This window comes from Talpa occidentalis, unplaced genomic scaffold (genome assembly GCF_014898055.3).
Source record: "Talpa occidentalis isolate TD23 unplaced genomic scaffold, MPIMG_talOcc4v2.1 talOcc4.16, whole genome shotgun sequence".
In the NCBI taxonomy this organism is placed as follows: domain Eukaryota; kingdom Metazoa; phylum Chordata; class Mammalia; order Eulipotyphla; family Talpidae; genus Talpa; species Talpa occidentalis.
Genome location: NW_023601653.1, coordinates 10,958,322 through 10,984,084, shown reverse-complemented (window position 1 = coordinate 10,984,084; position 25,763 = coordinate 10,958,322). Strand labels below are relative to the sequence as shown.

The 25,763-nt window shown below is 40.9% G+C and overlaps 1 protein-coding gene across 2 annotated transcripts in view; it reads right to left on the bottom strand.

Moving 5' to 3' along the window:
* The window catches only part of SLC41A2 (solute carrier family 41 member 2), a 75,219-nt gene extending 53,482 nt beyond the window's left edge, over nt 1–21,737 (bottom strand). The window contains exon 1 of one of the 2 annotated variants that reach the window (XM_054696091.1): nt 21,716–21,737. The gene's annotated coding sequence lies outside the window, so the exon portion shown is untranslated. Of the gene's footprint in view, nt 1–15,429; nt 15,525–21,715 lie in introns of those variants that run through there. The other variant, XM_037513728.2, reaches the window with a different exon arrangement.
* Between the last annotated feature and the right edge of the window lie 4,026 nt (nt 21,738–25,763).

Below are 25,763 nucleotides of genomic sequence, written 5' to 3'. Positions count from 1 at the left end.
TATATAGACTTATTATGGATTTGCACTAAAAATCGAACGAGTAGGTGAAGTGCTAGTTACCATTTTGCCACTTGCAGGCTGATCTATAGATAAAGTCCATGTTGAAAGAAAATCAAGTGAATAGAAGCAATGGCCAGAGTGAAGCAGAGGAGAAACCAGCTAGTTGGAGGAAGAGAGAGACACCCAGAATAGCTCCCTGAGAACCTTCAACATAATGAGAGACTCAGCCTTACACCAGGAATTTATAAAATTACCTGCAGTCTTATGTGAGTCAGACTTAGTGGATTACCTCTTTCGACCTAGTCCTCTCTTCTTAAAGAGTGAGCATTTCACCACCTTAGAGGTCTTAAATCAAACAAAATACAAAACAAACTTCCAGGGATTGAGCTATAAGACAAGCCCATTCCACTGAAGGGCCCACAATGGATATAAGCAGTGTCTTCTTCCTTTTGAAGCAGAATTATCAGGGTGATCAAGATGGAAAGGCAGGGAAATGTAGATAAAAAAAGAAAGAAAAATGACAGTATCTATATCACCATTTAGTCACCTAAAATTTAGGGGGAGAAGACAGTAGAGGAATTTCCCAAGACAAGTCATCTGAGAATATTTACAGGCCGTGGTTAAGCACGCAGTCCACACAGAGTTGGCCAGCAGGACGCAGAAGCAAAGGTACACCAAGCTCATAATTTCACTCCTAGTATTCTTATGTCATACAAACTATTCAGAAGGTTGGATGGATAGACAAATACTCAGCCAGGGCCAATGCACACAGAGACTGTGCAGAGCCTTTGTGTAAATTTACAGAGGGTCTCCTATAAAAGGGAAGCCTCGAGGAGGAGTCTTGGCTGGATTTCAGACCCCTCAGTCAGGCACCTGCACTCACTGCAGCATCTGCAGCAGCTTACTCAGCAGACGGGGCCTCTGGGTGAAAGAGTAAACCGTGATTAAAGAGAAAACCACATCAACGGTGGACAGGCACTTTTGTTGTCATTTGCTCAGCATTTCCCCCCAATTTTTTAGCTCACGGTGTTTCCACTTCCTGCGTGAAACTGTCCTTTATTCCATGAGCTTCTGGTAAGTCTATCAATCCCAGGACCCTACCAGGCAGACCACATAATGACACTTAGCTCAGCAAGAGCTGAGTCCTTCCATGGAATTTCATATACTTGTAGGCTCACTATTTCCTGAGGGCCTGCTAGGTGCAGAGGTGACACAAGGAACAACCTAGGTGCAGTTCCTGCCTCTAATGGATTTCACCTTGTAGTGGGGAGAAGAAACAATCGTCAGATGGGCGAATAGGTAGATGAGATCATTTATGATAAAGACTATGAAAGAACCAGTTGATTTAACAGTGAATGACTTGCAGGGGTACTTTTTTTTTATGGGGAGAATTTATTTATTTTTATTTTATTATTATATATATATATATTTTTTTTTTTTTACATCATTCTTCCTTTTTGTACAATGTATGCTTTCTCCTTTCAGGTGTAGTCCCCGTAAAATCCCCACCACCAATTCGCTCATGCGCTATCACTATAGTCCTTTGTGCTCTTCCCTCCTGTTTTGATTCCTCTTTCTCCCCCTCCCCTGCAGAATGTCTGATTTATAGTTGCCTGTTAATTTTTGTTTTTAATTTATTCTTATTTTTTTTCCTGATCAGTATGGGGAGAATTTAAATGATACTTTAATTTCATGAACATTGTGTAACATTACCAAGACAGAATTAATATATTCTATCTAGCTGCCTAGAATTTCAGAAATTTCTAGCAATTAGTATTCATTCCCATATTCAAGATACCAGAGATGGAGAAAGGGTAGACAAGACAGCAGAGTTAGAAAAACAGGATTGCCCGATTTCAGAATCTAGTTGATCTAAGAAACGAAACAGTTCATAAATCTGCTGTTCCGTCCCTCACTGGAAAATCCAGCATCTTAGATAAAAATTTACATTTCGATTATATTATTATAACTGGGTCAGTAATCATTATTGTGGAAACCATAGTTGACAACCCACAAAAGAATCAAATTTTACTCATGATTGTTACTTATAGTTTTGATTCTTTTGATCTTTGTATCTACTTGTTTGACAATTTTGGTCCCCAAATTATACTTTTGGAATACATGGTCACCCTTGAAATATCAAAGACAAGTTGTCCAGCCCACTGCTACTCTATCATTGAAGTTCTGTTTGTTCTTCCAGATTGTAGCCTGTCTATTCTAACAAATCTATTTCAAGTCCCAGTAAAATAACTGACCAGCCTCAGCGCAATCCTGATGGTCCTTCATGAGGCTAACAGTGCCCATGGAGATCTTACTGACAGAAGTGAGGAGCTTGCAGGGCTACTTCAGAGAGGAAGGTGTCTGGAGAGTTTTCTCACTTCCCTTTGGAATGACGTGATTCTAAAGCTGTCACTGTATCTTCCTCCACAAAAAGCTTTCTCTGTCACCATCGCTACGAGCTGGAGCAAAGGTCATCTACACCAGTAGATGAATGGAAGAGGATCTACAGAATCAGAGCTAGGAGATCCTGACAACATAAAATTAGAACTTCTATCTCGTTTATTTAAAGCTCACTCCAACCCTGTTTTTCCCAAATTATGTGGGCCAATAATCCTCACTGCTTGAGCTAGTGTGAGTGGTGTTTCTGTCCTAACAGCTGTTTATTTTTAATAATGCAATTTGGAAGTGATAAGAATTATTTTGCTACAGGTACAAACCATGGACAATGTATCACTGCCATCTGAGGAAAGTGTGTTCATTTTTATTTCATCCAGTTAGTGTCTGAGCATCAGTTATTCTAGTGCCTGCTCATTGCCAAGGTCCATTATCTCCCGTAAAGAGTTCCTTAAATGTTCTTACTTTGAAGACATCACTGAGAAACTCTTCTTATTGAATAAAGGATTACAATCAAAAAAGCTTTGAGGTTGATATTAAATGCACAATGTACATATGCCACCAAATAAAAATCAGTTGCTCTATATTTTTATTCATCCATGAATGAGTAAAAACTAGAAAAAAATTTTTAAATAAGCAAGTAGAATTGAGAAAAGTTTCCCCTGGCTTTACAGCACTTATGTGAAAGAATGCCAGTGGCCATAATTAGAGATCAGGCTGTATCACAGAAAGAGATAGTAATCTAGTACCAACAGAGCTAGGAAGAAACAGTGTCTTTAAAACTTTAGTAGTGTGGCTTAAGTTTAAGGGACCAGGAAAAAGACGAATTATAATAAAGTAAAAATTAAAATAAACAAGCAACTATAAACCAGAGACACACTGAGGGGGGAGAGGGATCAAAACAAGGGGGGTGGGAATTGTATGGGGACTATAACCAAGATGAAAATGCACACATTGTGCAAAAATGAAAAATGATGTAAAAAATATATAAAATAAAAAATTTAAACATTTAAAAAAATAAATAAATTCTGAATTCTCTTTGTGACTTACCAAGCAACAAATCCTTAGAAAAAAGAATTCACTCATGATCACCATTTACACAAAACAGAAGTATCAAAAAACATGTACAGTGAGTAGACCAGTTATAATCGTGGCTTGAGAACTTTTCCTTCCAAATTGCTGTATTAAAAAAAAAAAGTTATTCAGCAATACTGTTCATGTAATGTCAGTAAAAATGTCAGTCATGATGCATAAAAACTTAGAATGATCTGACTGTATCAAATTTTACTTAGTTCCAAAGACTTGAGGTGCTCGGGCAGCCCACATGGGAAAAGCTCAACTCCAGGGCCTTGGACCCGAGTTCCTCAGATCCCAGTTGATGGCTCAGCAGCACTGACATCACCAAGGAGTTTGCTGCAAACGCAGGACCTCATCTCCCACCATTAAGCCAACCTACTGAACTCGAAACCTATGCTTTTAGTAGTGTGCCCAGGGGTCTCCCTGGTGGCACAAGGGGTTGTCAGCACTATGGATGGAGCAATCCGCAGCCACTGCAGCACAAGTTGATCCCCAGCAAGGGAGCAACCCACATGGCGCAGCAGACCTCTCCTGCCTCGCCCGCTGCTCCCCTCAGCAGTGTGTTTCAGTCAATCTACCTGTTCTGCTCCCCACTCTGTCTCTGGTGAATCCTCTCACCCCCCACACCTCTGGCCTGTACCCCAGTTCTTGTATGCATAAATAAATAAATCTTAAAAAAAAAATCTTTTCCTAAAAAAAGAAGTGGACATTTTAACACCAAAGAGGTAGAAAGCACAAAATCCCAGACAGAAAGATAGTCTTTCCATGTTCCCTATGAAAGCTTCGCCTGCCCGGGTGGATAAATCAGGGAGGGAGAAGGAGTCAATTGTACAGTGAGGGACAGAATGGACTTTTTGTGGGGAATTTAGCGTAGTTTATACACATGTTGACTAAAAATGATGAACACCTGAAACCTATAGAAGGTTATAAGGCAATGGTACTTCAGTTAAAAAAAATCTATATATAAAAAAGCATTGTCAGGACAGCACTGGTCCACAGACTTGTGTTAGGAAACCACCAACTTGAAGGCACTAAATACCAGACAACCCTTATGAAGGCAACTTCAGCTACAGAAATAAAAAGGATTAATGCTAAAATTGCTTATTTTTAAAAGTTAAGAAAGGGAGGTTATTGGGCCTCCCCTGGTGGCGCAGGCGGTTGAGTGCAGCGCTATAGAGCTGTCCGCAGCCTCTGCAGTGCCGGTTCGATCCCAGCCAGCCGGTGAGGGTCCCACATGGCACGACAGACCTCTCCTGTCTCGCCCACTGCTCCCCTCAGCAGTGTATTTTGTCAGTCTGCCTGTTCTGTTCCCCGCTCTGTCTCTGGTGAATTCTCTTACCCTCTGGCACATCTGGCCTGTACCCCGGTTCTTGTATAAATAAATAAATAAATCTTTTAAAAAATAAATAAAAATACATAAAAGCATCTCCTATTTAGAAAAAAAAAAAAAAGAAAGAAAAGGAGGTTATTGTATGTGTGTTCATTTCCTACGTCAATATTTCTCAGAGAACCCCGGCCCAATGGGCTGGAAGAGGCATTTTGTTCCACTGCAAAGGTTAAACAATAACATTTGGAAAATCCCCCAGAGCTGTGATTTAGCAGGCTAGATCGTGGGAGTCTAATTCTCTATTATGTTTCCAGAACAATGAAAATATTTTGTTGTAATCAATTACTGGTAATTATATCACATTGAGTCAAAAAACTCAAAATGTGTTGATCAGGTTGGTATTTTATAAACACACATAAAACCCCAGTACTGTCACACACACACTAACTTCTAAGTCACACGATGATGATTATATATTTTTACTTTTGTCACTCTGCACGTATGCCTTTTGCTCCTTTCATTTTCTCTTTGAGTATATGTCTTCTGAATTTCTGTTTGTTATCAGAATGTAGACAGTTTCCCAACAGAAAGAATGTGGTCAGATAAATTGGCTTTCAGAGAGGTCAGGCCAAGCAAAACTCTCTCTTAGCTGATCTACAAATTATTTCCTTGTTTTCCAAAGAATTTTAAATTTGTTACATTCCTTTGAACAATGCCCATGAAAAACAAACGTGTTTAATTGTATAATGGCTCATAGAGCACTACATCTAGTCCATGGGCTTTTTGCAAATGCAAACAGCAGGTTGACTTCATAGTTGATCAATTTTCTTTGGCCATTTTCATTCCCAATCTGCATAAACATAAATCCTTACCAATTTTGTTCAATGATTAAGTTCTTCTAAGGGAGCAAAAATACTTTTAAATGTTTTGGTAGCCCCTTCGGTGTCTGTTGCATTATCTGAACTCATTTTTTTCCCATTGTTTATCCAATGTTCCCTTTTCCTGAAGAATTTACCATTAAATCCCCTTTCTCAGTATATATCCCCAACAGCTTTTAAATAGCCATTGTTTTGGTTTTCTCATCTTCTCTCCGATCCCCACTTTCTGCCTTTCTGCCATGACCTCATTGCAAAACCCAGCTCCCGTGAAAACTCATTCATTAGAACCCAGAGACAACCTAGTTCCATTTGTAGGGATCGCAGACCTTGACTCCTGAGTCACTGAGCATCTGAGCTAGCCCTACAGTTATCACTAACATCCTTTCTTACTGGCAACCCTTGATTCCATTATTCTCATCCACAGAACTCCCCGCATTGCTTATTTTCAGTTCCTAATTGTTTCACAATGACAACACCTTCTAAAAGAGTATCAAGACCAGCTAAATTATATCTTATTCTTCTCTAAACTTCTGTTATTCCAATTTTATGTCCTTTATTCAGCTTTTACACTTCCATACTTTCTACCATATTGTTCCTAACACCCACAAAGTATCATTCAGAAGGTCACAATAAAAGGATATCACCGAAAACAAATCAACCTAAATTAATGAAGGCTGAAAGAGCAGTCAAAATTAAAGGCTCAACAGACAGTTAGCAGTTTTGCTATCACTGTTTTTAAAAAAGAATTTTTTTTTAATGTGAAAGGTATCTGTTTGGCTTGGAGAGTCAGTTCTCACATGGCAGATGACATCTTCTTGTGACATCATCATTTGACCATCAAAAGTTAAAATCAAGGGCCTCCCCAGTGGCGCAGCAGTTGAGCACTGGGTTGCGAAGCTGCCCGCAGCCTCTGCAGCGCCTGTTCGATCCCCGGCTACCGGGTGAGGGTCCCACATGACACGCAGACCTCTCCTGCCGCCCGCTGCTCCCCTCAGCAGTGTACTTCGGTCCTTCTGCCTATTCTGCTCCTTGCTCTGGCTCTGGTGAATTCTCTCACCCTCCCGTGCTTCTGACTGTACCCAGTGCTTGTATAAATAAATAAATAAATCTTTTTTAAAAAAAAAGTGATAATCAATATGGATATATAAATGAAATCTCCAGAATTCCAAATGTGCTATTGCTGCTTGGCAGTGGTCTATATAGTTCATGGTGTCCAGGTAAGAAGGAAAAATAAAGTATGATCTCTTCTGCTCATTTCCTGTAAACTAACGAAGAAGAAAGGAAGCATCTGTTGGTGACAATTCTAAAGAATGAAGGTGAACCCAATTAGTAACTATTTTATAGACATATATATAACTGGACCAGGCAATAGCTCAGTTATATAATTTACATACCTTATCCTATCATTTTTATCATTGTTCAGTTCATTTAAAATTACTTGGAAAAACCAGTAATAAAAAATTAAAATTACTTGGAAACTGAAATATAAGAAATGCTACCTCATAATTACCATCTTCCCTGGCTGAAAAGTTCAACTCTAAAGTTGAAAGTATCTTTTTTTAAAGTATGAAAGCATCTTTTTTTAAACTGAAATACACAGAATTAGCTCCTAAAAAAAATCTTGACATCTTTGGCTTAAACTGAAAACTTACTACTTCATTTGAATCCAAGTACTCACATAGGGTTCATTTAGATAATAGGTAGCAATGTCAAACTTGCTTGACAGCTTAGGAAAAATGGAAGACAAGTTGAAATGACAATTACTGCCATTTCAGCAATGTTGAATTGCTATAAAATTATGGTCCTGCTAGTTTCTGCACAAACAAAAAACCTGAGAAGTCATGGACTTTATTGAGCTGTTGATATCCAAGAGCTCGCTGGTGCCACAGAACTCTCGCTGCCCTCTAAGAGTGACAGAAAACACTGACATCATAAAATGTTTCAATCTTTAAGTTTCTATATAAAAGACAGCCAAGAATTTGCTCAAGCCCAGAGAAATAATCAAAGTCCACTAAGTCATCTGTGTCATAAGTTCTCAAATTTCTCAGAGAAAATCAGACTTCGAGCAAATGATTTTCAGAATCACAATCCTCAAGCCCCATCAAAAAATTAATAAATAATTTTTTAAAAGAATGTTTTACTTGGAAGAAGGATAAATCAAAAACAAGCCAATGAATCAACTAAAACACAGTCCACAGTTGAGCCATTTCCACTTATTGAGAAAATGCTGACAGGATAAATATGGTGTGTGTCCAAAGAACTAAGTGTGTTCATAAACAAAGTACACTTTATTCTGGCCAATACCATGAGTGAGATTATATCTATCCCCTAGCAAACCAATCAACTGAAAAGTGAAAAAGAAAATTCAGTCCCTTTACTAGATAGTCTGACTAAATTGATAGCAACACATAAATAATTTTTATAACAAAGAAAACAATTTACCAGAAATATCAGTTTGTGCTACTGTTTGAAGTAACTCAATGAATAGCTGGACAACAAATAAACTGAATCAGACAACTCGTTTTGACGTTGAAAAACCGCTTTTGAACAACTAAAACGTATATTTCCCCTACTTTACCTTAAATATTTCTTAGAGGTATTTTTATTCAAATAAAACTATGAATACTTAAAGGCTCTCTCCTGCAATTGATGTGTAAAATTGATTCATTTCCTGTAGCTATCACCTTCTCATCAATCCCCCCATGTAAAATCACATGAAACTTTAGAAATTATAGCTTGACAACTTGTATGTTTACTTTTCTTGAATAAAGGTTAAACCGCCTTTTTTTTTACTTCCACAGTGAGAAAACTTAGTTACATCAAAATTCAAATCTATGATCAATTTGTTCACTTTAATGTTATATTCCTAGTTTTATTTTCTCTGATACTGGTTTGGCAATCCTCTTTTTTAAAAATAATATTTCTTGAAGCCATTGTTTTTTATAAACTGATTCAAAATCTATCTGGAAAAATTAGTGTACATAAGAAAAAAACAAAATATATTTCCTTTCCAGTTTTCTCAGGCACTTATAAATTTGAAATACCTAAATTTAGAGTCTAGGTAATAAGTGCATTTCAAATGAGCAGAAATTATTATTCAAAACTCATACCAAACTATACTTCAATAGACTTACCCTTATATTTGTAAACTAAATTTAATTTTGAAAATGCAAACCCACTTCTGAAACTGACTTTAAAAATACACCTGGCTCTTTGAATAATTAAACTGAAATTTGAAAATAAAGTTACCAAAATTTTAAGGTGCATAAAAAAATAGTAATGTGTCAAAACACTGCAAAAAAAATCTATTTAACAAAAAGGAAAGGAAGAAAGCAAGCTAATGTGTTAAAGCTTAAAAGAAAAATAAAACTTTTCTTTTAGGTGAAAGGAGAAAATGTTTTGCCACCTGGAAGGTTATCACTTAACCTCTGTATTTTAAGACCAAGCATATTTTATAATTTTCATGATTAGCCCATTTCAAAGATTACTCACTGCTCCCGGCCCTCCTCTTCCCCCTGTCCTGCAGGAGAAACAGCACACTCCTCGGGACGGGACGGGCAGGCCACACTAAACCCCATTCCTTCCCATTAGGTGAAGGAAGAGCAGAGTCTCACCCTGGAGCCCTCCTCTGGCCGGTCCCTGGAGGGAAGAAGCCAGACCTTCAACCTTCAACCTTCACCCAAACTCTACGCAGAGTGCTCCCTGCAGACAGCACCATGAAGTCAGTTCTCAGACTCACTGAGAGCTGGAGATAATAAGGCAGATTAGGTAAGTTACAGGTACATGGTGTTTTGTTGCTCAACTTCTCTTGGCATCCAATTGAAACGATGACCTAAGTCTTTCAGTATCTTTACTGACTGCAATCAAGCTTCTCTCTTCTGCCCTTGGTCAGGGCTGCACACTTTTTTTATTCTAATACCAGTTTTTAAAAAAGCAGCAGCAGCCCGAGGGTTCTAAGCCCAACTTCAAGTTCAAGCCAAAGTGCCTCTCAAAGCCACCTCAAAACCAACTTAGTTGCCATGGACAGTCATTCTTTCCCAGCTTATTTTCAATTGTGCTTCTAGAATGGACTTTGGTGGTAGATTACAGGTGATTTGGTGGGAGCACTAAGGGATCCTAATGTTACCTTGATTAAAAAAATAAATTGTGCTTCTAATGTCCACTGGCAATGAGTTCTCTTCTTTTTCTCTTTTACAAAAAAGCAATGTAAATTTCAATGCAAAAAAAAAAAAAAAGGCTACACAAAAGTTGTTCATTTTAGAAATCCCTTTACCCAGAGATAATCACCAATAACACTTATATATCTCAAAAAAATAGGCTCATCTTGAACATGCTAATTTGAATTCTGCTTTCTGTATTTTGTAAAAATATCATAAAATTTTCCTAATCAATATTATTCTACAAAGATTTTTTAATGACTACTTGTGGTTTCCTCTTTCTGAAATCCCAAAAGATTTAAAATTTCTCTTCTTTCCTGCTTCTTTCTCTCTACACGGCATTCCTCAATAAGAACAACACAATGAAAAGACAACAGCCTTCAATGAACACGTCCTAAACACTTTCAGACAGCTAACATTCTACTACAACCATCTCTCATTACCGTAATTTCATTTATATCTTCTCCTTATTGATGATTGTAAATAAATAACTAAATCTACACCACCAAGCTCCAAGCAGGGCCAGATTAGAGCCAAGTGGATGGTCTGCCTCTCACCAGTCTGTCTCAAGTGATTGAAAATGATAATAATTACAAACGAAATAAGAGTTACAAAAAGCATGATTTCTCCCCAGGATGAAATCATAAGTTTTCTTTAAAAGTTGTGAAACATGAAATTATTTAAAATTTTTTCTCTTTTGGTGTCCCCTTGTTAGTGCTCAACAACATGGTTAAATCGCCTACAAAGCACTGTTCCCTGGGGCTGAAAAAGTTCTCTTAAGGAGAAACAGCAGCTTCCATTCAGGCTACAAAATCTATACACACTCAAAATCCCACACATGAGTTTACAGATTTCAGTCAAGTACATTCTGAAAAGGAAAGTATTTACCGCCTGTTCAGAGTTGTATTATTCATATGAAATCACTGACAAATGCTTTATGCTACATTTGAATTCATGCAAAGCTTACCAAGATATTTATTATGCTGTCATTAGATGAATAAACCAATAACATGACTTCCAATGAATAATTTAATGGGGGTATTTAAGTGACTTATTCAACAAATCTTCACACTTCAATTAAGAATTTTCTACCAAAAAAATTAAATGTCAAGAAGCATCAACATACTAATGATATTGATGGTGGGTAAGAGCTTGGGATCCAGTAAACTGCTTTGGCTTCAATTCTGATTTTCAATAGCTGTGGGATCGCTACACCCCAGGAGAAAAAATATCTCCTTCATTTGGGTTATTATGAGGATGAATAACTTACTGCATATGAATTGTTCAGAATAGTGTATTGCACCTTTGTAAAAGTTGCTATTATCACTATTCATCATTATTTATATTTTTATAAAAGGCTCAAAGCCCAATTTTCCACCTCCTTCTTTCCTTACTAAGAAATCACTACACCATACAATCACAGAACTGTCATACATTGTTGCATTAAATCCCTGACATATAATTTTCAGATAAACTATGTTGTTACAGTTTTCTCTAAAAAAAAAACCTGAAGTTTAATATTTACATTTTACACAATGAACCCACCCTTCTTTAATTAAACTACTAGCGTACTGTAAAGTATTATATATAACTAAAAGACATATGCGTATATATATTATATAGAGAGCAACACACACACACACCCCAGATCTATATATACTGAACAAAACAGGTCTTCAGGAAACCACAGTGTTGTGAAAAGAAAATGAAAGCTGGAATAGGAAGTAGCTCTACTACTGTTATTAAATATAAACATATCATGCATTTTTTAATTTTAAAAAGATGTCTAACATTTTTACAAGTTACAAATAAAACAGACTACCTTAAACTGAATTGCAAGATTTATTCTAGACTAGAAAACTAAGTCTACTCAGCCAGAACATTAGAAAGATGGAATCCATCACAAGTTTGCCTGGAGTTATTTTGAAACTTAATATAGAAATGCTGGAATATGAGTTTCTGACTTTTGTTTTTAGAGAATTAAAATGGTACTAAAAAATTCTTTATTGTTTATTATCTTTTAAAAAACAGAGAAAAGAGGCAGATATAATGAAGAAAACAGCAGGCCAGGCTTTGGATTTCGGAGCTCCTTCATGACCATAGATATAATAACCTGCTTTAAGTCCTAAGGTAATACACTAGATAATGATGAAAAAAAGATTTATTTCTTCATTATATGTTCCTTTGGCCCTATTACTTTGCTATATTGTTTATTCTTACCGTACCAGAAATGTGAATAGTTTATCAAAAAGCCACTCTCTGACTGAAAAATCATCTCTCTAAAAAACAAGAGCCTGGTCCATAAATCCTCCAAAGTACTTTAAAACTTAAATCCCAAAGGCGAGGAGAACAATCATCCATTCTATAGAACGTCAACACCTCTTAAAGCAAAAAGAATAAAGTTCGGTTATATGTACCTATCTCAAATAATATTTTTTTAAAAAACCTAGGCATTTGATAAGTTTATATACTATAGATTAGGGAACTTAAGTCTCAGAGGGGTTAAGTAATATGCCCCAAGTCATAAAGTCAGTAGGAAAAAGATGGGATTTGAATTCATGACTTTCTGACTAACTGGATGAGGAAGAGACTCAGTGCAGGATTCTCAGAGTTAAGCTCCTTCTAGGCTCGTGTAAGTGGTCCTGGGGGCGGAGGGCTACAGAGGCAAGACCCTCCCAACCCCACTCATGCCCAATACTGGAGTTCAGTAAACTGGATGCAGGTTATTCTGGACCACAGCTAATTGCTCAAGAATGAAAACAAACAAGTCTCATCCTTAACACCCAGGTGAACTCTCTGATTTCTTCCACCCATTAACAAATGAACAAACATTTACTGAAAGCCCAGAAACGTCACTGTATCATAACCTGTCCATACAAGGTGGTACAGAAGGAAGAGAACACTTACCTACCCCCCAAATGCTCTTACTTTACATATTGCACTTATTTACATGAAGGTCATCCTTTATTATTTGCTTTTGATACAAAATTCTGCATATTCCCTACTCGGTACTGTAGGTGTTACTTGGTACTGTAAATGTAGGTGTTCACTAAATACAAAGCAAGAATGAATGAAATGATGAGGTGCTGAGCCTTAAAAAACAGGTAAGGTTTAGACAAATGAAAAGGAAAAGGTGGGTGGGAGTGCATTCTAGCAAGGGGGCTGTTGCCAGATAGAAACAGCTGGGGGACGAATAGACATGCCTGAGTAGGAGGTTCTTGTGACAAACAGCAAAATGATAAGCTGGGGAGTCTGGGGATCCTGACTAGGGGGCTTGGAACTTCATCGTTTTTTTTAAAGATTTATTTATTGGGGCATCCCTGGTGGTGCAGGCGGTTGAGCGCCACGCTGTGAAGCTGTCCTCAGCCTCTGCAGCGCGGGTTCCATCCCGGCCAGCCAGTGAGAATCACACATGGTGCAGCAGACCTCTCCTGTCTCGCCCGCTGCTCCCCTCAGCAGTGTATTTCGTCAGTCTGCCTGTTCTGCTCCCTGCTCTGTCTCTAGTGAATTCTCTCACCCTCCTGCACATCTGGCCTGTACCCCGGTTCTTGTATAATCTTTATAATCTTTTTTAATAATAATAAATAATAAAATTATTTATTATTTATAAAAATTATTATAAAAATAATATTTTTTATAACACACTTCAAAAATTTCTTTGGGGAAAAGCAACTTTTTTGTTTGTTTTGCCTAAACGGTTGGATTGCTTTTTATTTATTTAATTTTATATATTTTTTACATCATTTTTTCATTTTTGCACAGTGTATGCATTTTCACCTTGGTTATAGTCCCATACAATTCCCCCCCTCCTTATTTTGACCCTAATCCCTCCTCCTCTCCCCCTGCCCCCTGGTGTGCCTCTGATTTACAGTTGCTTGTTGATTTTGATTTTTACTTTATTACAATTAGTCTTTTTCCTGGTCCCTTATTTAGGTTTTCTAAATTCCTGCTATGAGTGAGACCATCCAGTATCTTTCTTTTTCTTTCTGGTTTATTTCGCTGAGCATGATCCCTTCCAGCTCCATCCATGTTGCTGCAAATGGCATGAGTTTATCTTTTTTGATTGCTGAGTAATATTCCATGGTGTATATGTACCACATCTTCTTGATCCAGTCATCTATTTTTGAGCATTTGGGTTGTTTCCAAAGCTTAGCTATTGTAAATAGTGCTGCTATAAACATAGGGGTGCAGGTGCCCTTTGGAATTAATGTTTCTGTGTCCTTTGGGTAAATACCTAGGAGTGGAATTGCTGGATCCTATGGAAGCTCCATCTTTAGCAGGTTGAAGAATCTCCACACAGCTTTCCATGGTGGTTGGACCAGTGTGCACTCCCACTAGCAGTGCAGGAGAGTTCCTTTTTCTCCACATCCTTGCCATCATTTGTTGTAGCTGGTTTTTTTATTTTGTGCCATTCTCACTGGTGTAAGATGGTATCTCATTGTAGTTTTGATTTGCATTTCCCTGATTACAAGTGATGCTGAACATTTATTTCATATGCCTGTTGGCCATTTACATTTCCTCTTTTGAGAAGTTCCTTGTTAGCTCTTCTGCCCATTTTTTGACTGGATTATTTACTTTGTTTTTGTCGAGTCTCTTCAGCTCTTTGTAGATTTTTGTGATCAGTTCCTTATCATTAGTGTTGTGTGCAAAATTTTTTTCCTAGTCGGTGGGGTGTCTAAGATTTATTTATTTATACAAGAATTGGGGTACAGGTCAGAGGCACGGGAAGGTAAGAGAATTCACCAGAGACAGAGCAGGGAGCAGAACAGGTGGACAGACCAACGACACTGTTGAGGGGAGCAACGGGCAAGGCAGGTGAGGTCTGCCTTACCATGTGGGTTTCTCCTTGGCTGGCCGGGAACCAGGGAGGCCCCTGGACTTCATTTTTTAATGAAGCCAATTGTTTTAAACATTTTTTTTTTAATGCAGAGGAATTCTTTTTTCTTTTTTTGCAGAGGAATTCTTGATTTAAATTAAGCTCTAAGTGAAATTCCAATATATAAAACAGGCAGAAGCAAAGCCTTAGAGGTTGAACCACCTGGTTTGCAGACACTTGGTCCCCACCTTACCTAAGGAGTACGCCTTGAAGGCCCTCCTCAGAGCACTGTCTAAAAGCCAGGTATATCATTTGAACTTTCACTTACTGAGCACTGTTATTTTTTTTTTTTAATTTAAAAAGTAATAATTAAGAAACCACTGCAGTGAGAAAGCCTTTTTCATGGTTAGATATCTTGAAGTGGACTGCCATATTTTAATGCATCATTTCTCTATAGCAGGGCATTTTCTCCACTAAATTACATTGCAATGAAAAGAAACACCTTTGTGCACAATACTTCCCCATATTTAGAGTTATTTCCTTAGGATAAATTTATACACGTTAACAGTTTCAATTTAAGTTCTTCAATTCACTGCTTAAAAAAAGACTCTGTAGAATACAGAAATATAAAATTCAGTGAGCATTTTTGAAAGCAAAGTTTGAGTCTAACCTGCATGTTTAAAATATATAAAATCTAATTTACAAAACTAATTAGCAAAGTTTCCACACCTCAAAAATATATTAAAGAGAAACTGGAATCAGAAAGTGAAATCTCTCTACCTTTCATGAATTTATCATAACTTCTCTTGCCTCTTATCAACACCATTCAGTGAAAGAATTTTCCTTCCCAGCTGCACTGAACAATATAATTCTGTGAAGTCATAGTACTGTGACAGGACAATCATTCTCTGACAACAAGCTGACATCACTAAATTCTCATTTCTAAGTTCTCTAGGTATATGGATATTCTATTTTTACTTCTTCTAAGACCAAAATCTATCTTATGTAGCCTCTCCGTTACGCTCATACGATTGATCCTAAATAGTCGCATTTATTCCTTGTCCCCAGACATCGTTCTAAAACTCAGAGAATGCCCAACTGTCTGAACAAAATACAAATGACCCCAGGGCAGCCTCCACCTAGGTGTTGTTTTCAAATCAGAACATTTGTTCTTTACCATATCTCTACTACTGTTGTGATATGACCGTGAGTAGTGTCTGTTAAAATAGTTGTCAATGAATGTGGTTCTATCCCAGTCATGATCCAACAGAGAATAAAGAATTTCTAGCAAAACCCTTTTCCCCAAAAAGCAAGTATTTCTAGGAATATCAAGGGCATTTCTACAACTATATGACAGTCTAATATTAAGGATATGAAGAATCTACCAACAAAGATTTGCTAGTTTTACTGGGCACCAAGAACTGTATGAAATGTCAGAGCTCTAGTGTGAAAAAGACAGAAGCAAGCTTGCTCTCTCGGGTCTTTCAGCCTTGGTGCAAATCCAGGGAAAGAAGGAATCTTTTTTAAACATTTTTTTTTTAAGATTTATTTATTTATGCATATAAGAGCTGGGGTGCCGGCCAGAGATGGGGGTGGGTGGGTGAGAGGATTCATCAGAGACAGAGTGGGGAGCAGAATAGGAAGATTGACTGAAATACACTGCTGAAGGGAGCAGCGGGCGAGGCTGGAGAGGTCTGCTGCGCCGTATGGGTCACCTTCCTGGCCGGGGATTGAACTCGTGCTGCAGTGGCTGCGGATAGCATCATAGTGCTGAGCCTCAACCCCTTGCGCCACCAGGGAGGCCCAGAAAGAAGGAATCTTTATGAAGGGGAAGTTTCTGTACCAAAATGGGTGGCAAGAGTCTTTAGAAATCACAGATTGGAACCAATTTGGAAATACCTGTAACACTGAGACAGGAAATTTGAAGTTTCTATTTGTGAAAGATCAGGTACCCCAAGGCATCTTTAGAAGCTGTGGATCTAAGAAGGCCCTGATGAAACTTTTTAATGGCTTTTCACTTCTCTAAGACAAATTCAAAGTCTTTCACAAGGCTGAGTACATCCTGCATAATCATCCCTATCTACGCCAGACCTTGACAGTGAGCATAAGGGAATTTTTCAGTTTCCTCTGTTGTAGGGATTTTCTAACTTTATACAACATAATGTGACCAGTATATGTGACACACTCTTATTTTCTATTTTTTTCTTTTTGAAAACATGCAGATCACAATCCACTAATTGATGTTTACAGTCTACTGTTAGGTTTGAAAAACACCACTTCAGTCTCTGTCTCCTTCTCTCTCCTCACTACCGCCACCCCCTTAGTCTGGCCACATCTCTCTTGCCTTAGGCGCCCTTGCTTATCCTCACCCTCCCCTCTGCCCTGGCCATTTCCTATTCTACTTTATGATCTTAGCTCTGAAACATCACTTCTCCGACCCCCTTAGATAAGCGCCCCTTCCTCTGTGGTCCCCAGGTACTCTGTGCTTTCTAACATTCATTATGCTCTATTGTTAGCTGGACCGTCTTCTAAACCGTCAACTCCACCAGAGCAGGATTCATTTTTGTTCACTGGTGAATCCCAAGAGCCACGCCAGGGCCTATAGTATGTCAGAGAAGTAGACTTGAACAATCCGTACATTTAACCACACAATGAAATGATCATCCACTTTAAAAACCCTGAGGTTTAGCTATTCCCCAGGAAAACATGTCCTCAGGTCCAATCTTATAAATGGTAATTAAAGTCTGGAGGCTAGTCTAGAAAACACTATTATTACTCACAACACACTTAACTGGCAAGAAGGTGGCTGCTTATTTCCCTCTCTGCAATGACAACAGAACTTTCACGCTAAGTAGGAAGGAGAAAATAGGAGAGAAAGGACAATTTCCTTTCCCTCCACCCTCTCACTAAGTAATTCCTCCAGGAAAGTGACTTATCTAAAGGTGAAGATAGGAAGAAAGGTCAGTGTTTCAGACTTAGCTGGCAAGCCACGCCCCTGAGCTCTCACCTGTCCTCTCAGATGTGCAAGGCTGCAAGGAGAGAAAGCTTTCCTTTCTGTGGTAACTACTATCTAGGGGGTCAACTCCAGGAGTCAGGGGTTCTCCTCTGCAGGGAAGCCTCGCAGTGCTTTGTTGCTGCATCTGGGTAGGTATGTGAAGAAGGACAAAGTGTGGATATTATCTAATTCTTCAATCCAGCTTTACCAGGAATGAAAATTAAACTGGAATTTTAATCCTTATTTGGCTTCTTGAATCTGATTTCAATTTGAGCAGAATGTGAAGAGAGAATGGGGCATTAATTAACACAATGAAAAGTCTTCCAGTTACTAACAATAATAATCGCAGTCTGATTTCTGGGTTCCAGAAGAGCAGGCAGGGGGAGCAAGCAGGGGCAAAAGGGAAGAGGAACGTGAGAGAAAGTTTCTCATACTTTTCCTATTTAGAATTTTTCTTGGGTGAATTAATAAGTAGAATCTGTCCTCATACCCTACAGTCTTCCCTTCCAAATTGTTTCTCACTCTTGTTCTTCTTTCCTTATCATTCAGACCCTCACACTATCCAAGGATCTCTGTGTTGAACACCCATGCTTTCAGAAATAAAGTTTTGCCTAAACCTCCATATGTTCCATGATCCCATCTTACTTACCTCTCCCGTCCCTCCCCGAGTCGAAACGCCCATTCATTCCTCAGCACAGCTGATGGGGGAGGCGATCTGATTAAATCTTTCCATTTCAGCACAGAATAGCTGACTGACAGTTCTAGCCCTTGAATTTGAGTCCTACCTGAGATTTTACATATACTTAAAAATATGTGTGTATGTGTCTATAAATATGTATAGATGTGTCGGACCTATAGCATATCCTCATATCCTACAGACTTCCCTGCCTACATAGCCTATATATATATATACACACATATACACACATACATATACACACAAATATACATATACATATTTAAGCTACATATGAAGTATGTAGTCAAGAGACATGCATGTATGTAGTCATGAAGTCAAGAGACATAGAAAAGTCTAATAATGTTTCCATTATTTATATTTTTTAGTGGTGGAGGAGCAGAATTAGATAGATCTTCACACACTTTTAATTATCCACTACTTCTTGCTGGCCCCCTGGCCCCCTGCTGTGAGCTATAGGTGCCAGCTCCCTGCTGAGAGCTACAGTTACAAGTTCCCTGCTGAGTCCTATAACTGCCAGCTCCCTGCAAGGCCCTAGATTTGTCAGCTACCTTTTGGGTTTTTTAGGTGCTGGCTTCAATGGAACCTCATACATATGGAGCCCTCCTGTTCTCTAACTATGGGTAGCCTTCTGAGCCTAAAATGTGCAGCCTTCTTGCTGCGACCTGTAAGTACCAACGTTCTGCTGGGTTCTGTAGGGCATGCCCTCAGGGCACTATAATCACAGGCTGTCTGCTGAGCATTGTAATAGCACAGTCTCTGCTGAGCCCTAAAGTTGCTGTCACCCTGCTGAGAGCTATAGGTGTTGGCTACCTGCTGGGCTCTATAGGTGCCGCCTACCTGCCGAGAGCTACAGTTAGAAGCTCCCTGCTGAGCCCCATAATTGCCAGCTCCGTGGTAGACCACAATTGTGCTATCTTCTGGGTTTTTTAGGTGCTGGCTTCAGCTGAACCCGATACTTACTGGCTCCCTCTTTGTTCTCTAATATGGACTACCTACTGAGCCTAAAATGTGCAGGCTTCTTGCTGGCCCTATAGGTTCCCACGCTCTGCTGGGTTCTATAGGTTTCGATATTCTGCTGGGCACTGTAAGTGCACGGTCTCTGCTGAGCCCTAAATGTGTAGTCTTCCTGCTAGGCACAATAGGTGCCGGCTCCCTGCTGGGTCTATAGGTGCCAGGCCCCTGCTGTGAGCTATAGGTGCTGGCTCCCTAATGGGTCTTATAGGTGCCAGCTTCCTGCTTGGTCTATAAGTGTCAGCTCCCTGCTGGTCCCATAGGTGCTGACTCCCTGCTGTGTCTATAATAAGTTGTACTCTGTCTAAGGGATGGAGAAGACCAACTGGAAAGCATCTGTAGGTACTGATTTGTACCTTTATGGAGTAAGGTTGATAGGTTATATTTTCAATATGTTTGATAATCATTCCATAAGCTAAAACAAAATAAAAGCATATTCTCAAGTTGTGTCATTTTCAAGATTTTTGCTATGAAGGCCTGAGGCTATCACTGAGTCTATACGCACTCAGAAATTTACCATGAAATAAGGATAGCAGCATGCAGTCAGCTAGCTCTAAGTGGCTCTTAATTTCAGAACCATCAAAAATAAGAATATATTGTATATATTGTAATTAAGACTACACAAACTTAGAGAAATAACATCTCCCACTTTGCCAGAGAAGTCAAATAGATGAAATTATACTTGAGTAATTTGCTTTCACCTTTTTTTTAAATCAATCTGTTTAGCTAGCCTCCAAAATAAATAATTTGTAATTGCAGTGATAACTGGAGCTTTTCAAAACAAGCACCAAATATATGAAAATCCAACTGTGTGTGGCCTTTCTTGATTCTATTCATGAAAACACCTTTTGTGGCTTTTTTCGAGATAACCAGAAAAGGGAATGCAGGAAAAAGATAGGTAGGGTCCACAGAACAACATAAAAGTCACATATTCAATTTTCCCCAAGTAGAAGTATTATATTGCCTGGTATCACAGTGATTGATGTTTTTAGTCAGTGCTATCCCCCAAACCTAGAATATTTTTTCTATAATCAAATAATAGAATTCAACAATAAAAAACCACCCAATTAAAATATGGGTAAAGTATACGAATGGTCATTTCTCCAAAGAAGACATACAAATAGCCAAAAAGGAAAAAAAAAAAAAATGAAAAGATAACTCAACATGATGATTAGATAAAAGCATATCAATACCACTTCCACTTACTAGGATGGCTTTAATAGACACTTAGCCAGCAGCCAATAACAAGTGTCAATGAAGATCACAAGAATGTGAAACCTACATACACTGTGGTGGAAATGTTAAATGGTGCAGTTACTTTGAAAAGTTTAATAGCTCCTCAAATATTTAAACACAAGAGAAATGAAAACAAAGGCCCACATAAAAACTTGTACATAGATGTTCACAGCCGTTCACAGATTCATAATAGTCAATGGTACGCCCATATAAAGGAATATTAGCAAGTCATCAAAAAGAAATCAAATACTGACAACATGCTACAGCACGCCTGAATCTTCAAAACATTAAGTCATGTTAAAGAAGTCAGGCATAAAAAGCCACAAACTATATGATTCCATTACATGAAATTTCCAGAACAGGCAAACCCAGAGAGACAGAAAGACGAGCCGTTGCCTGAGGTCAGGATAAGGGGGCAATGCCAGCCAGAACCCTGCTAGAGGGCAGAGGGTTTCATTTCATGGAGTGATGAGCAAGTCCTAGCTAGTGGTGCCAGCTGCCAAACTTTGAGAAAATACTGAAAGCCACGCTTGCAAAGGCTGGATTTTAGGGTGTCTGAAATATAACAAAACTGTTCCTTTGCAGAGATGACATCTCCAGGTAAGACGTGACAGATCCATATGCAAACACGCACTTCCACACAGACAGACGTCATCCCTATCACACACTCGCCTATGGACTCCCCTGGGGTCACTCAACGCTTGAGGGTTTTAATACAGATACCCCCCACATACAGAAAGGCAGCACACGGTGACCCCGAGCCACGGCCGAGCCCGGAAGGGCTGTCTGTGGGGTGCGCCCGAGCCCGCCTCGCCAGACCCCCACCCCAGCTCCCCGCCTCCCACCCCTGGGGCGCCCCCCGCGTCCGGGCCAGTGGGGCCAGGGGGGCCAGGGGGCCGGGGGGCCAGGGGGGCCAGGGGGGCGCCCGGGGCCCGCGGCCGCGCCCGGAAGTCCGCCTGCCTCGCGCCCCAGGCGGGCCAAGCTCGGGCGCTGCCCGCGGGCCGGGGCGGGCACGGCGGCTCGGGCGGGCCCCGGCGCACGGCGCCCCCGGCCCGGCCGCGCCCTCCCTCGGGTCCCCGCGATGCTGCGCGCCCGGCCGCGGCCGCGTCACCTGCCAGGATCACCTGCGCGGCGCGGCGCGCGCTCATCCCCCTGGAACGCCCGGGCCGGGCGCGGAGCCACGTTCACCTGGCGCCCGGGGCCGCGGCTCCGTCCTGCCCCGCGCCTCGTCGCGCCGTCGCGGCCCCGCGCTGACAGCCCCGAGCGGCGCCCGCGGTCCCGCCGCTCCCGCCGCCCCGCCCCGGCCCGGCCCGCCCGGCCCGGCCCACCCCGCCCCGCGCAGGCGCACCGCGCGCGCCCGCGGGCAGCCCGAGCTGCTGATGTGGCCGCGGGGGCGGCGACCTGGAGCGCGAGCGCCGCCCCTCCCGGACCCTCGGCGGCCGCCGGCCCGCGTGCCGGGAGAGGGGGGCTTCCCGGGGGCCTACCCGGGGGAGAAGAGCCGCGGCCTCCCTGACAGCCCCCGCCAGCCCCGGCGACCCGCGCGCATCCCCTTCTCCCGCTGCGTCTGGGTCCGAACCCCCAAATCTATGAGTCATGATTTCTGTTCCCAGACCAGGGGCCTCCTCCTGGCTGGGTGCTTGTTGCCCTCTGCAGCCTGGGATTAGAACCAAGCCCTGTGTAACTCCGTGCCCGCTTGGCGCAGAGCGCGCCCAGGGAACTGTGTGGGAAGGGCGTGGATCGCCACAGGGAGGGGGTTCAGGGCAGCTTCTGGCACCCTCCCAGGGGGAGGGGGGTGTGGCAGGAGAATGCATGGGCGCTGTGGTGCTGTCTGGGATGCCAGGCTTTGCAAATTTGCCCACGCTTGTTCTTTCTTACACCTTGGTAGAAACGAGCCGAAATCCCCAGTGTACAGCTGTTATAGGGCAGCCCCGATATTGAACGGGTTCCTGGCTGTGGGTCCTCACCCGCGCGCTTACAAGGGACTTATGAATACTCCACTGCAAGCACACACAAAAGGTTCATAAAAGGTTTATTTACAAGGGAAAAGGAAATAAGGAAAATGTACAACTCAGGAAGAAAATAGGGAAACAAAGTCTTTAATGCGTCCTACACGATCCCCCGACCCGGAAACCCAAAGACACTCTCAGAGCTGGCCGGAGGCTGCGAGCTGGCGGAGAGCCAAAATGGGGGACCCCTCCAAAGCCCACGTGTCTGGCTTTATACCAACCTGGCTGCTTAACCCCACCCTCAGGTCCCAGCCACCTTCCCTTTGGTGGTGATGGGATTTGGAGTTCCCAGTGTCTTTGGCTTTGGCCTGGGGTGGGGGTGGAGTCCACAAAGCCTGTATGGAATTAGCTTTAGGACATCCTTTTCCCCCTAACACAACCAGTAACTCACTTATGGAACAAATGCGCACCCTTTATATATTCAGGTAATAGGCTATGTAGGAGAGCTCTTCCAGTGAAGAAAACAAAGGATTCAGTCCTCAGGCACTTACTTTGATAGAGGGACAGACTACCATTTTTAATATAATAAAGTAAAAATCAAAATCGAGAAGCAACTATAAACCAGAGACACACTACAGGGCGGGAGGAGGGAGTAGGATCAAAACAAGGGGGGTGGGAATTGTATGGGGACTATAACCAAGAAGAAAATGCATACATTGTGCAAAAATGAAAAATGACGTAAAAATATATATAAAATAAAAAAATGAAAAAAAAAGTACATGGTTGGAACACACTTTTCTTCCAAGATTCCACCAACTCCAAGTCACACCAGTGGCTTTTCAGGTGCTAAAGGACACCAAAGCAGGCCTTCCTGGTGGCGCAAGGGGTTAAGCACCGCACTATGAAACAATCCACAGCCTCTGCAGCACGAGTTCAATCCCCAGCTGGCCAGAGAGAAACCCACATGGCGAGGCAGACCTCTCCTGTTGGCCGCTGCTCCCCTCAGCAGTGTGTTTCATTGGTCTGCCTGTTCTGTTCCCTGCTCTGTCTCTGGTGAATCCTCTTACCCTCCTGTGCTTCTGACTGTATCCAGTGCTTGTATAAATAAATAAATAAGTCTTTTTTTAAAAAAGTGTAATATGGAAAAGCAGAGTGTTTTAAGTGTATTTCCAAGTGGTTTTTGTTCTTAGTGTTTTTAATTACATATCTCTGAAAGGTAATTAGCTGCTCTTGAAAGTTGGCTAGAAGTTCATCCAGCAAATGTTCTTCCTCTGTGTCATGTACTCTTTTAAGGTGTTTTTGACAAATATGTGTAGGAAAGATAATCCTATCCCAGTTTTGAAAATACTATCACTTCCCCCCCCCCCCCGAGAGCGCTGATGATTTCTACTGCCCTAAATTTCATTAGTTGGCACTTGGTGGCATCCTTCCTCCTCTCAGTGGTCTTCATTCTCTCTATACTCAATATTGCATATTCTTAGGAGCTATTTTAAGCCTCAAGTTGGAATCCAAATTTAAATTCAATTTCAAACCTGAATATATGCCCCAAGGTGCAATGGGTAGAGAGGTGCCCCCTTTTGAGAAGTCAGGTCCTCTTGTGTGCAAAGCAACAGCGATCGTGTTACAACTTCACCTTCTCGAAACTTAAAATGTGATGCAAGTTGCGTTCAACTGAGGATATGTGTTAATCACTGTTGGAACGATCGCTGGAAAGAAGGCTGGGTGTTCTGAGAATGTGTAACAAAGGGACCTGTCTGCTGTAGAAGGTACAAAAGATCTCTTTGAGAAAGTGACATTTAATCTTAGCCTTGAAGAATAGAGATATAGGCCGGATCACAAAGGGAAAGAGGTGGGGGGGGGGCAAGCACCCTGGGAACCTGAGAAAGTGCAGTTGGAAAGCCCTTGTGTGAAAAGGGACTCCAGCTCTTAAGGTCTTGGGAAAAGCCACAGTGAGGTGGGCGGGCGGTTCTGCAGCAGAGGTGGCCAGCAGCCTTGAAGGTCACACTGGGGATGGGGACTTCACCCCAAAGTCAAAAGGAAGCTACTGAAAGGCTGTGGATGGTCCAGCTGGACATGACCAGACTGTTGTGTCTGCCGTGTGGAGAATGAACGTCACAGAAACAACAGAGGATGTGTGGAGACCAGTGTGCAGGCGGGGAAGGTGGGAGATGGAGGAAGTAGATCACGGTGAGACCTGTAAGGGCTCGTTCTTTCCTTGTGGGAAGTCAAGAAAATGACTCTGAGGTTTGAGCTTGAACATACCCCATTCCCTGAGAAGGGGGATCTGATCAAGGGGATCTGACGGGGAAGATTTAGCTAGAATTTAGCATCTTTATGAGATGTTTAAGTGAAGATGCTGTACATGGGGAAAAGAAGCCTGGAACTCAAAGAAGAGATTTGGACGAAAGAAAGAATAAATCAAAACTAAAACTTGAAAAGTGCAAGGAATATGACTTCTTTGTAAGAATTAACCTCTAAACATGAAAGAAAATGAGCAAAGGGATCTTAATGCTTGTTATGTGCAAGACACTGTGCAGAGATTTTTTTTTTTTACCTAATCCTTATACTCTAGAGGAAATGGTATTATAATCCCATTTTTTTATTTATATAAACTAAAGGTTAGTTTATTTAAATAAACTAAAGGTTAAATTTAAGTAATTTTGCTATTACTTAAGTTTGCTATTAAATAAGACCAATTAATCAGAATCTCTGTGGGTCATCCTGGTGAACACTGAGGTTTAAGAACCACAGTGTGGACCACTTAAGTAGTTAGTGCCACAAACCATAAAACATTGGTAAAGAAAAAATGATTGGGAGGACACATAGCCTGTGCGGCAAATACTTGTGGATAATGCCCCAATTTTGTTCCCCCTCAACTCCCCATTATCAGTGCCCTTCTTGGGAATCTCTAGACCACTCATTTGTTCATTCATTTGACAAGTAGTTATAGTGGTCCTACTGTGTGCCAGATAATAATATTCATCCGTTTATATTTGTTGAGCATTTTATAACTGCCATGCTTTCTCTGTTCTGTGTTCTGAGAATATAGGTGTGAACAAAATAAACTGATGCCTACCTTGAAGAATTTATGTTCAAGTGGGGAAATACAATAAATAAATAACAAGCAAATTGACATTCATGTGTGTATGTACATAAATAGATGTATATCCCATATGGTGACACCTGCAATAAAGACCAATAAAACAAGGCATAGCAAGTTTGGGGA